This window comes from Amphiura filiformis, chromosome 10 (assembly GCF_039555335.1).
Source record: "Amphiura filiformis chromosome 10, Afil_fr2py, whole genome shotgun sequence".
Taxonomy (NCBI): Eukaryota; Metazoa; Echinodermata; class Ophiuroidea; order Amphilepidida; family Amphiuridae; genus Amphiura; species Amphiura filiformis.
The window spans coordinates 12,643,543-12,655,145 of NC_092637.1; the positions used below are offsets into that span (position 1 = coordinate 12,643,543).

At 37.1% G+C, this 11,603-nt stretch overlaps 4 non-coding genes across 4 annotated transcripts; all 4 read right to left on the reverse strand.

Moving 5' to 3' along the window:
- Positions 1 to 1,383: 1,383 nt before the first annotated feature.
- Positions 1,384 to 1,456, reverse strand: Trnaa-agc (transfer RNA alanine (anticodon AGC)). The gene has a single exon. It is a non-coding gene; the product is annotated as a tRNA-Ala (tRNA).
- A 2,453-nt stretch (positions 1,457 to 3,909) lies between these two features.
- Positions 3,910 to 3,982, reverse strand: Trnaa-agc (transfer RNA alanine (anticodon AGC)). Its single transcript has one exon. It is a non-coding gene; the product is annotated as a tRNA-Ala (tRNA).
- Positions 3,983 to 10,481: 6,499 nt separating this feature from the next.
- Trnaa-agc (transfer RNA alanine (anticodon AGC)) lies at positions 10,482 to 10,554 on the reverse strand. Its single transcript has one exon. It is a non-coding gene; the product is annotated as a tRNA-Ala (tRNA).
- Positions 10,555 to 11,174: 620 nt separating this feature from the next.
- Positions 11,175 to 11,247, reverse strand: Trnaa-agc (transfer RNA alanine (anticodon AGC)). Its single transcript has one exon. It is a non-coding gene; the product is annotated as a tRNA-Ala (tRNA).
- Positions 11,248 to 11,603: the final 356 nt, after the last annotated feature.

Sequence of the window (11,603 nt, forward strand, 5' to 3'; positions counted from 1 at the left end):
CACTAAAGGAAAGAAACGAGTATGAATATGAAAAAAAAACCCCAAATATATATTTTAAACAAAAATTATGTCGACTGAGAAAAAACCCGAATTTTCTCGAAAAAATCTACCGAGAATCTGGATATCGATCCGGGTACCGCGGTACCTCTCGCATGCATGCTAGGTGAGCAATGCACTTCCTTGAGCAAATTCTACTGTTTTTGTGTTATGTGTGATGACCATGATGTTGAAAGTTTTGCACCCAACTGCCTCAGCACAAGCTAGTGCAGAGAGAGCACAAAGCATCAGAGGCTGAGTTTATTGGGCGTTTAGACTCAAAGTCCTCTCTGCTGCTTCAAAAGTTGCAAGAAAAAAAATAAAATAAAAAGTATATAGGCAAAAGGAAAAAAGAAAGGAAGCAAAACAGAAGGACATCATGCAGTTATTGTACTAGTAGCGCTGTGCTGTGGGTATATGAGACGAACTAGTTAGCGTCATATATCAAAAAGTATAAAAGCTCTGATTTTAGTACTTGCTCTATGTTTCAATTACTTATTCTTTTCGAAATATCTGAATTTTTAATCCGGTACAAGCTTTAATAACGGGGGAGCATACATTTGTATGAAAAAGGAAATCTACCATATTATCCAAACTCCCGTGTTAATCCAATGCACATTTTGCTTCACCGGGCCGCCCTGACTTGGTCGCGTTTGGAAGAGGAGTGCCACTAAACCGTAATAGGTACAAATTTAGTACTTTCTGTCAATCAAGTATGGTTTATTGTCTACATGTCAATCTTTAAATTATTAGCATAGTCCTTATAATAACGGCGGAGCGCCTTGATGAGTAAATGATAGCAAACCGGTGGAAAATCCCCAAAACTCAGTCAGTGGAGCTCCACCCGTACATGTCAATAGCGTCATTATCGATTAGATTAGTCGACCGTAGCGGACAATTCGATCGCTCATTGGATTAATATTATCACGTGGTAAGAAATGTGCATTGGACAATCGGTTACTATAATGGTTTAGTACTGCACATTTCGGTTTAATCTTCACTAAGCGGGTATATGGCTGAAAAGGTCACGGTGAATTTGCCGTGGACAAAACTGCACTATTCGCCACTTGCACGGTTCCGCCATTATGCACTATGTGCGGGAGAGCCTCGAACTGGCAGCATACATGAATGGGAATTGAACCAGTCATATAACATTCTGTGTAAGGTTACGTAATTCTTCCTTTCATGTATGCTGCCAGTTCGAGGCTCTCCCGCATATAGTGCATAATGGCGGAACCGTGCAAGTGGCGAATGAAAGGAAAAGACAGCTTAGAGAAAAAACCAAGGAATATCATGAATACAAAAGCAATAGAGAAAAAAACACACCGAATTTTCTCGGCAAAAATGTGGAGAATCCGGGTATCGATCCCGGTACCTCTCGCATGCTAAGCGAGCGCTCTACCATTTGAGCTAATTCCCCTGCTGATATGCGTTACCTGTTACGACGAACTTATTTCCATACCCAAATGCCTGAGCATATGCTTGTGCAGAGAGAGCAGTGGTAGAGCAGTGAACATTCAGAGGCTGAGTTTATTGGGCATCTAGACTCAAAGTCCTCTTTATTCATGTTATTGCTTCAAAGGTTGCAAGAAAAATTGATAAAATGAAAAGTATAATAAGCAAAAGGAAAAAAAAAAAAAAGGTTCAACAGGCAAACAAATGTTAGTGAATATTGCCCGATTTCAACTAGACTACGTGTTTAAGGGTAATTCGTAACTATACGCCCTTATTTTAAGCAATTGATGCATCTTTACGTGGAAATAAGATGAGCAATTCGTTAATAAACCAGTTACAATATATATTCCTCCCCCTCCCTCTTCAATGCTCTTAGGCTTCCTTTTTGTTTTTTCATTTCTGTTTGGGTGAGCCCAAAGTTCATGGGAGAGTCAGATTGCGAGACTTCCGTGTCGTCGGCATACTTGTGGAAATCACATTCGTGCTTGGTAATAATGTCTGATAAATGCTGAGAATAAAGAGCGAATAAAACCGGCCCAAGTACGGAACCTTGAGGGACTCCGTAATGTAATGGAAATGGGCCCGAAACCGCACCATTAATATTAAGGGGGCATGGCTACGAAATACACGGTATCGTGGTACCGGCGTTCCCCATACTGCAGTTACTGTCCGTTTTCCTATACACAATACACAGTACTCTTTCCCATTGACGCGTGACCTTTACAAATAGCCCTACGTTAAAAGTATGGGGATATGACTAGTTAACGTCGCTGTGTGAAAAATAACCGACCATTATTAAAAGTACTCTTCTAAAGTTCTAGAAAATATAGTTTTTAACATGTCCTAAATTTTAGCTAATTTAGATGTTTGGAAATATTCGTACTTTGGTGTTTTAGTTAATGTTATAGGTAATAGTACATTGCCTAGTAACGTCGCTGTGTGAAAAATAACCGGCCAATATTAAAAGTACTCTTCTAAAATTCTAGACAATATAGTTTTGTAACATGTCCTAAATTTTTAGCTAATTTAGGTGTTTGGAGAGGGTCGTACTTTTGTGTTTTAGGAAGGACATGTAAACGACAGATAACACCAAAAATATGAAGAAATTATTTCCAAACCGAGTTAAGTCAAAATCATTATGTTGCTCATTTTCAAGAATGCTGGTTTACAAAAAGCACGCCATTGTCTCATTTCGTGAACAAAGGTACACATACCATTGTTTCCTTTCGTTTCCTTTATAATCGGTTACCCAACTGAAGCTATGAATACCAGCTTTATTGCGATATCGCACATGAAAACAGACACTTGTGCACAACCAGAGAAGATCCGATTTAATCAGTTGAGCTGTTTCAATGAGTGTTATCTTGGTTTAATAGCTTTTAATGGGGTTAAGTCCTGCAAAGGTCGAGATGAATTCTACTGTAGACATGACTGCATCATGCAGAAAAAAAAATCATAGTCGCAGAAAAAAACCAAGACGGGAAAAATATTTTGAAACATTCGTATCTTTTAATACCAATTGCTTGCAGATCTGAAAATATTCTGTGAACACCACCTCTTGTAAAATATATTTCTGCGAACTTTGTGTGTTTGCTAGAACTTGTGAATGTGATCTCTACAAATTTGAAATGAAAACACGATTATTTGCGCATGAACACACAATGTCAAAACACGGTTAGCAGTCGGATACCACACAGGAGAATCTAGCTGATTTATAGAGCGCTAATTTTCTCAAAAAGTAGACCTGAAATGTTGAGTCATTTTCAGATATGTTATGTAGAATTCTGTTCTGATCAAAATGACATCATTATATATTTCAAAGTTGGAGGTATCTCGACTTATGGCTATGGCTAGTAACGTGACCCCTATTTTGTATGTACGGAAAGTTATTTTGTGGTCTGTTCTACGTACGACCACTTTTCTACTTGTTCGACTACACATTTTACCATTTAAATTCACAGTTTTTCAAATAATTTAATGATATGTAGATGTAATGGTCCTTTACCTTCTGAAACATGTAGTTCTTTCAACCAATTTGTCATTCAAAGACAAAAACATATTTGAAAGAACCATTTTCAGTTATCTCCAAAATACTAGCGAGTCAAGTGAAAAAAAATTATTCAAACTGTATGACCTGATAACTGACTGTGGAGGCAGATTATTTTTTAATGACCCTCAATGAAAAACGTATAAAAATATCAAGTCATGCTTGTGCAGAGAGAGCACTGAGCATCAGTGGGCGCATTTATTTCTTCAAAAGTTGCAAGAAAAATTAATAAAATGAGATCTGTAAAGGCAAAAGAAAAAAAGAAAGGTAAAGACAGCTTAGGGAAGAAACATAGGAATACAAAAGTAATATAATTATTTATAAAAATATCAAAAGAGAGAAAAAGAAAACGAACTCTCTAAGCAAAAACATGGAGAATCCGGGTATCGATCCCAGTACCTCTCGCATGCTAAGCGAGCGCTCTACCATTTGAGCTAATTCCCCTGCCAGTATGTTACGACGAACTTAGTTTCAAACCCTAATGCGTGATCACATGCTTGTGCAGAGAGAGCACTGAGCATCAGAGGCTAGCTGAGTTTATTGGGCGTCTAGACTCTAGTCCTTTTAATTGCTTCAAAAGCCCGTTCAAAAGTGGGAAGAAAAATTAATAAAATAAAGTAGGCCTAGGCTATATAGGCCGAAGTTAAAAGAAAGGAAGCAATAAAGAAGGAAAGGAAAAGACAGGTTAGCACTGGTAAGGAAAGAACACTGGAATACAAAAGCAATATAATTATCATAGAAAAAATATAAAAAGAGAATTTCAAATTTTCTTGCATGCTAAGCGAGCTCTCTACCACATTGTACCATTTGAGCTCATTCCCCTGCTAGTGTGTGTTAATTGTCACGACGAACTTAGTTCCAAACTTCAAATGCGTGAGCACATGCTTGTGCAGAGAGAGCACTGAGCATCAGAGGCTGAGTTTATTGGGCGTCTAGACCATGATGCAGTCATGTCTACAGTAGAATTCATCTCTACCTTTGCAGGACTTAAACCCCATTAAAAGCTATTAAACCAAGATAACACTCATTGAAACAGCTCAACTGATTAAATCGGATCTTCTCTGGTTGTGCACATGTGTCTGTTTTCATGTGCGATATCGCAATAAAGCTGGTATTATAGCTTCAGTTGGGTAACCGATTATAAAGGAAACGAAAGGAAACAATGGTATGTGTACCTTTGTTCACGAAATGAGACAATGGCCTGCTTTTTGTAAACCAGCATTCTTGAAAATGAGCAACATAATGATTGTTGACTTAACACGGTTTGGAAATAATTTCTTCATATTTTTGGTGTTATCTGTCGTTTACATATCCTTCCTAAAACACAAAAGTGCGACCCTCTCCAAACACCTAAATTAGCTAAAAATTTAGGACATGTTACAAAACTATATTTTCTAGAATTTCATAGAATAGTTTAAATGTAGCTTGTACCGTTTTTCGTGGCATCCTTCAAAACGGAGCGGTCCGTTACCAATATAGCTCAATATTTTCGGTCAAATCTCCATTCAATTAACACGGGGAGTTGCCTAGCTATGAGCTAGCTATGCTTTGCCCTCACTCATATTCCACGAAAGTGCGACCCTTTCTGAACATCTAACCTAGCTGTAATTTTAGGTCATGTTAGAGAAATATATTTGCTAGAAGTTTGGAGAATAGTTTAAATATTGGCTGGTTATTTTTCACACAGTGATGTTAACTAGGCAATGCCCATATACCTATAACATACACTGTTTGTAGAGGTCACGCGTCAATGGTGAGAGCACTGTGTATTGTGTATAGGAAAACGGACAGTAACTGCAGTATGCTCAAAGTCCTCTGTATTGCTTCAAATGTTGCAAGAAAGTTGAATAAAATGAAAAGTATGCAAAAGGAAAAATAGAAAGGACGCAACAAAGAAGGAAAGGAAAACACAGCTTGGGGAAGAAACACAGGAATACAAAAGCAATATGATTATATAAAAAATATCAAAAGAAAGAAAAAAACCCATCGAATTTCCTCTGCAAAAATGTGGAGAATCCGGGTATCGATCACGCTCACGGTACCTCTCGCATGCTAAGCGAGCGCTCCCGAGCGCTCTACCATTTGAGCTAATTCCCCTCCTAATATGTGTTACGACGAACTTGCTTCCAAAACCCAACATAAGGCTAGCAGTATGTCTCGACATTTGAAAGGGGCGTGAGTTCATTTTTGGATACGCCCCTATTATAATTAGGTAATACTCACACACATTCCCTATATGTATATATCAATTGATTTAAATCATGATTTAAATCACGATTTAAATCAAATGATTTTTTTTAAATCACTGATTTAAATCAACTTTTTCAGTTTTTACCATTTTTGATAAATTTAAGTTAATTTCTATCTTCAATTGACTGTTTTACTTCATTTGTAATGCTTCTACTCCTTTTGGATACAATTAAATACCTCTATGATGTCATTTTATCTATTGCTAAAAAATAATTTTCAAGGTGCAGAATTCCGCAGGTTTTTTCGCATGATTTTACCAAATTTTTCCATTGAAATGTTCACATCTAAAAATGTGTTTTGATTTTTTGTAAATACCTGATAGGATTGTGCATATGTCTAGCATTCCACTGGTCTCTTTTGACTTTATTATGGGGGTATAGCAGTTCTTGGAATAAAAAATCAATAAAAAAAATCGATTTAAATCAAAAAAATCCGATTTAAATCAAATAAATCGATTTTTTTGATTAAAAAAAAAAAAATAAAAAAAACACGCCAACCATAATTTCATCGAACATTATAAAATAGCTCTTTTACAGTGTGCAATCACCCCGGGCAATAATTGGGCAATAATAGAGGATGTGTGTGAAAATTTCATAATTTAATTATTGATTGCCTCCATACAAAGGATTTGAACCGGTGTCAATAAAGAATAATCTAAGAAACAAAGTGATGTCACAAATATCAGTTTGCTGATGAGACTCGCGAAGTTTGACAGGGAACGAGAGTCAAGGGTCAAGATAAAAAATAAGAAATAACAGTCTTAGATCAATATTCTTTTTAAACAAATTATCTGTTTTCATAAATTAAGTTGACTTGGTGAGCTTGGCAACATGCCGAAAACACATATTTTCCCACCCAAAAGTCTGAAAACTATGGTCACGTTTCTTAGAATATTTTTTTTCATATTTGAATTTTTAGATGTTTGGTATAAATTTTGCAAAATGTTTTACCTGATTGTAATTCGTACAACGGCTGGCCGCTGCCTGGACCCTCACTGGGGCTTCACCCCTAGACCCCACCCGTTCGTACTCGCGCTCCGGCTCCGCGCTCGCAGAAAATATTCCAAACAGCAGTTCGCGTTCCCAGAGAGGAAATTATTTTCCGCTGCCCCTGGCCAATTTTATGCCTATTTTTGCATTTTTCTCACAAATTATACATGTAGCGCATTGGTGACAAAAATTAAGTAAGATATGTATATTATAGGGGCAAGGACTACAACCACTGCACTGAAAATTCAGCAACTCAAGGCAAGTAGTTATTGATTTATTGATTAAATATTGGTTTTCCCTCATTTTTGAATGTAACTCCACAACTGTTGTCTGTGCTGGTAGTCCTTGCCCCTATAATATACATATCTTACTTGTCATCAATGCTCTATAATTTTTTGAGAAAAAATGCAAAAATATGCGCAAAATTGGGCAGGGGTGTAGTACCCCCTTAACATATTTAAACCTGTCAGCCACGTAGTACACAAGGACAGGGTAATGTATGCATTTTGCTGTCAGGAAACCAGTCAAGAGTACTGTTGTTTTCAATATGACGACCCGTTGTTTGGCTGTTTATAATTGAGAAGCTTTATATTTTGTGTGGTATTGACTTTCTAAAGCCAAATTGGACTTCCCGTACACAGAACTTTATTTAGTTGAAAGGCTCAGCTTCCATCTGATACCCTTTATTTTGTGGTGGGGTGAAATTTTATTCACTTAGTTCAGTAAAATTTGCTAATTTTCGACTACACATTTTACCATTTAAATTCACAGTTTTTCAAATAATTTAATGATATGTAGATGTAATGGTCCTTTACCTTCTGAAACATGTAGTTCTTTCAACCAATTTGTCATTCAAAGACAAAAACATATTTGAAAGAACCATTTTCAGTTATCTCCAAAATACTAGCGAGTCAAGTGAAAAAAAATTATTCAAACTGTATGACCTGATAACTGATTGTGGAGGCGGATTTTTTTTAAATGACCCTTAATGAAAAACGTATAAAAATATCAAGTCATGCTTGTGCAGAGAGAGCACTGAGCATCAGTGGGCGCATTTATTTCTTCAAAAGTTGCAAGAAAAATTAATAAAATGAGAACTGTAAAGGCAAAAGAAAATAAGAAAGGAAAAGACAGCTTAGGGAAGAAACATAGGAATACAAAAGTAATATAATTATTATAAAAATATCAAAAGAGAGAAAAAGAAAACGAACTCTCTAAGCAAAAATATGTAGAATCCGGGTATCGATCCCGTTACCTCTCGCATGCTAAGCGAGCGCGCTACCATTTGAGCTAATTCCCCTGCCAGTATGTTACGACGAACTTAGTTTAAACCCTAATGCGTGATCACATGCTTGGGCAGAGAGAGCACTGAGCATCAGAGGCTAGCTGAGTTTATTGGGCGTCTAGGCTCCTTTTAATTGCTTCAAAAGCCCGTTCAAAAGTGGGAAGAAAAATTAATAAAATAAAGTAGGCCTAGGCTATATAGGCCAAAGTTAAAAGAAAGGAAGCAATAAAGAAGGAAAGGAAAAGACAGGTTAGCACTGGTAAGGAAAGAACACTGGAATACAAAAGCAATATATTTATCATAGAAAAATATCAAAAGAGAATTCCAAATTTTCTTGCATGCTAAGCGAGCTCTCTACCACATAATTTTGTACCATTTGAGCTCATTCCCCTGCTAGTGTGTGTTAATTGTCACGACGAACTTACTTCCAAACCTCAAATGCGTGAGCACATGCTTGTGCAGAGAGAGCACTGAGCACTAGCTGAGTTTATTGGGCGCATGATGCAGTCATGTCTACAGTAGAAATCATCTCGACGTTTGCAGGACTTAACCCCATTAAAAGCTATTAAACCAAGATAACACTCATTGAAACAGCTCAACTGATTAAATCGGATCTTCTCTGGTTGTGCACAAGTGTCTGTTTTCATGTGCGATATCGCAATAAAGCTGGTATTCATAGCTTCAGTTGGGTAACCGATTATAAAGGAAACGAAAGGAAACAATGGTATGTGTGGCTTTGTTAACGAAATGAGACAATGGCGTGCTTTTTGTAAACCAGCATTCTTGAAAATGAGCAACATAATGATTGTTGACTTAACACGGTTTGGAAATAATTTCTTCATATTTTTGGTGTTATCTGTCGTTTACATATCCTTCCTAAAACACAAAAGTGCGACCCTCTCCAAACATCTAAATTAGCTAAAAATTTAGGACATGTTACAAAACTATATTTTCTAGAACCTATTTAGAATAGTTAAAATGTAGCTTGTACCGTTTTTTGTGGCATCCTTCAGAAGTGAGCGGTCCGATACCAATATTTTCGGTCAAATCTCCATTCAATTAACACGGGGAGTTGGCTAGCTATGCCTTGCCCTCACTCATATTTTACAAAAGTGCGACTATTTCTGAACATCTAACGTAGCTGTAATTTTAGGTCATGTTAGAGAAATATATTTGCTAGAAGTTTGGAGAATAGCTAAAATATTTGCTGGTTATTTTTCACACAGTGATGTTAACTAGACAAGTGCCCATTCTTCCAACGTACATCATTTGTAGAGGTCACGCGTCAATGGTGAGAGCACTGTGTATTGTGTATAGGAAAACGGACAGTAACTGCAGTATGGTCTAGACTCAAAGTCCTCTTTATTGCTTCAAATGTTGTAAGAAAGTTGAATAAAATGAAAAGTATATATGCAAAAGGAAAAAAAGAAAGGACGCAACAAAGAAGGAAAGGAAAACACAGCTTGGGGAAGAAACACAGGAATACAAAAGCAATATGATAATATATAAAAATATCAAAAGAGAGAAAAAACCATCGAATTTCCTCTGCAAAAATGTGGAGAATCCGGGTATCGATCACGGTACCTCTCGCATGCTAAGCGAGCGCTCTACCATTTCTATTTGAGCTAATTCCCCTCCTAATATGTGTTATAACGTGCTTCCAAAACCCAATGCCTGAGCACATGCTGCGCTTGTGCAGAGAGAGCACTGAGCATCAGAGGCTGAGTTTATTGGGCGTCTGGGCTCCAAGTCCTCATTGCTGCTTCAAAAGTGTCAAGAAAAATTAACAAAAATGAAAAGTATTATAGGAAATTGGTGTCAGGCAAGGAAAAGGGGAAAGGAATCAAAAGGAAAGGTAAAGACAGCTTAGGGAAGAAACACAGGAATACAAAAGCAATATAATATCAAAAGAGAGGAAAAAAACACAAACAAACAACGAACTTCCTAAGCAAATGTGGAGAATCCGGGTATCGATCCCGGTACCTCTCGCATGCTAAGAGAGCGCTCTACTATTTGAGCTATAAATTCCCCTCTTAATATTTGTTACGACGAACTTGCTTATAGCTATCATACGCTATTAGCGCGCCTTCACAGACTTAGAATATAAATTCACTTTAGCACAATTGCAAACGACGTGCTAATGTGATATTAGCGCTAATAGGGACCATGGTGCTATCATACGCTATTAGCGATAATAGCACTTCTAGTGAGCCTTCACTTAGATTATTTTCACTTTAGCACAATTATTGTAAATGATGTGCTAATGTGATAGGAAAAGGAAACTATCAAAACAGAAGGAAAGGTAAAGACAGCTTAGGGAAGAAACACGGGAATACAAAAGCAATATAATTATATAATATTAAAAGAGAGAAAGAAAAACAAAAAAAACCGCGAACGACGAACTTCCTAAGCAGAAATGTGGAGAATCCGGGTATCGATCCCGGTACCTCTCGCATGCTAAGCGAGCGCTCTACCATTTGAGCTAATTCCCCTGCTCAGCTGTGTTACGACGAACTTGCTTCCAAAGCCCCAATGCCTGAGCACATGCATGTGCAGAGAGAGCATTGAGCACCAGAGGGCGAGATTATTGCTTCAAAAGTTGCAAGAAAAATTAATAAAATGAGAAATATAAAGGCAAAAGAAAAAAGAAAGCAAAAGACAGTTTAGCTTGTGCAGAGAGAGCATTGAGCACCAGAGGGCGAGATTATTGCTTCAAAAGTTGCAAGAAAAATTAATAAAATGAGAAATATAAAGGCAAAAGAAAAAAGAAAGCAAAAGACAGTTTAGCTTGTGCAGAGAGAGCATTGAGCACCAGAGGGCGAGATTATTGCTTCAAAAGTTGCAAGAAAAATTAATAAAATGAGAAATATAAAGGCAAAAGAAAAAAGAAAGCAAAAGACAGTTTAGCTTGTGCAGAGAGAGCATTGAGCACCAGAGGGCGAGATTATTGCTTCAAAAGTTGCAAGAAAAATTAATAAAATGAGAAATATAAAGGCAAAAGAAAAAAGAAAGCAAAAGACAGTTTAGGAATGAAACACAGGAATACAAAACCAATATAATTATAGAAATATCAAAAGAGAGAAAAAGAAAACGAACTTCCTAAGCAAAAATGTGGAGAATCCGGGTATCGATCCCGGTACCTCTCGCATGCTAAGCGAGCGCTCTACCATTTGAGCTAATTCCCCTGATAATATTTTATTACGACGGACTTGCTTGCGGCATATGGATTTTTTCCCAACATTAATACATTAGTTCATGCATGGAAGTAGTAGATAAGATCATGGAAATAGCAGATCTTATCTACTATTTCCATGATTCACGGTTGGGCCAGCGTGAAATGCCCTCAAACATAAATGTGCATTAATGAAAATAATGTGAGCCTTTAAGGTTAAATACAATTGATTTTCAAGGCTTGATTCCAGAGGGGCGTAAGTTAATAATGGAAACAGCCATGCAAAAAAGAATGAACTCATGCGTACAATAGTGTATCAATCTGAACTAGGGCCACGGACAAACCGCGGCTCGTGAGTCATCCTATTCG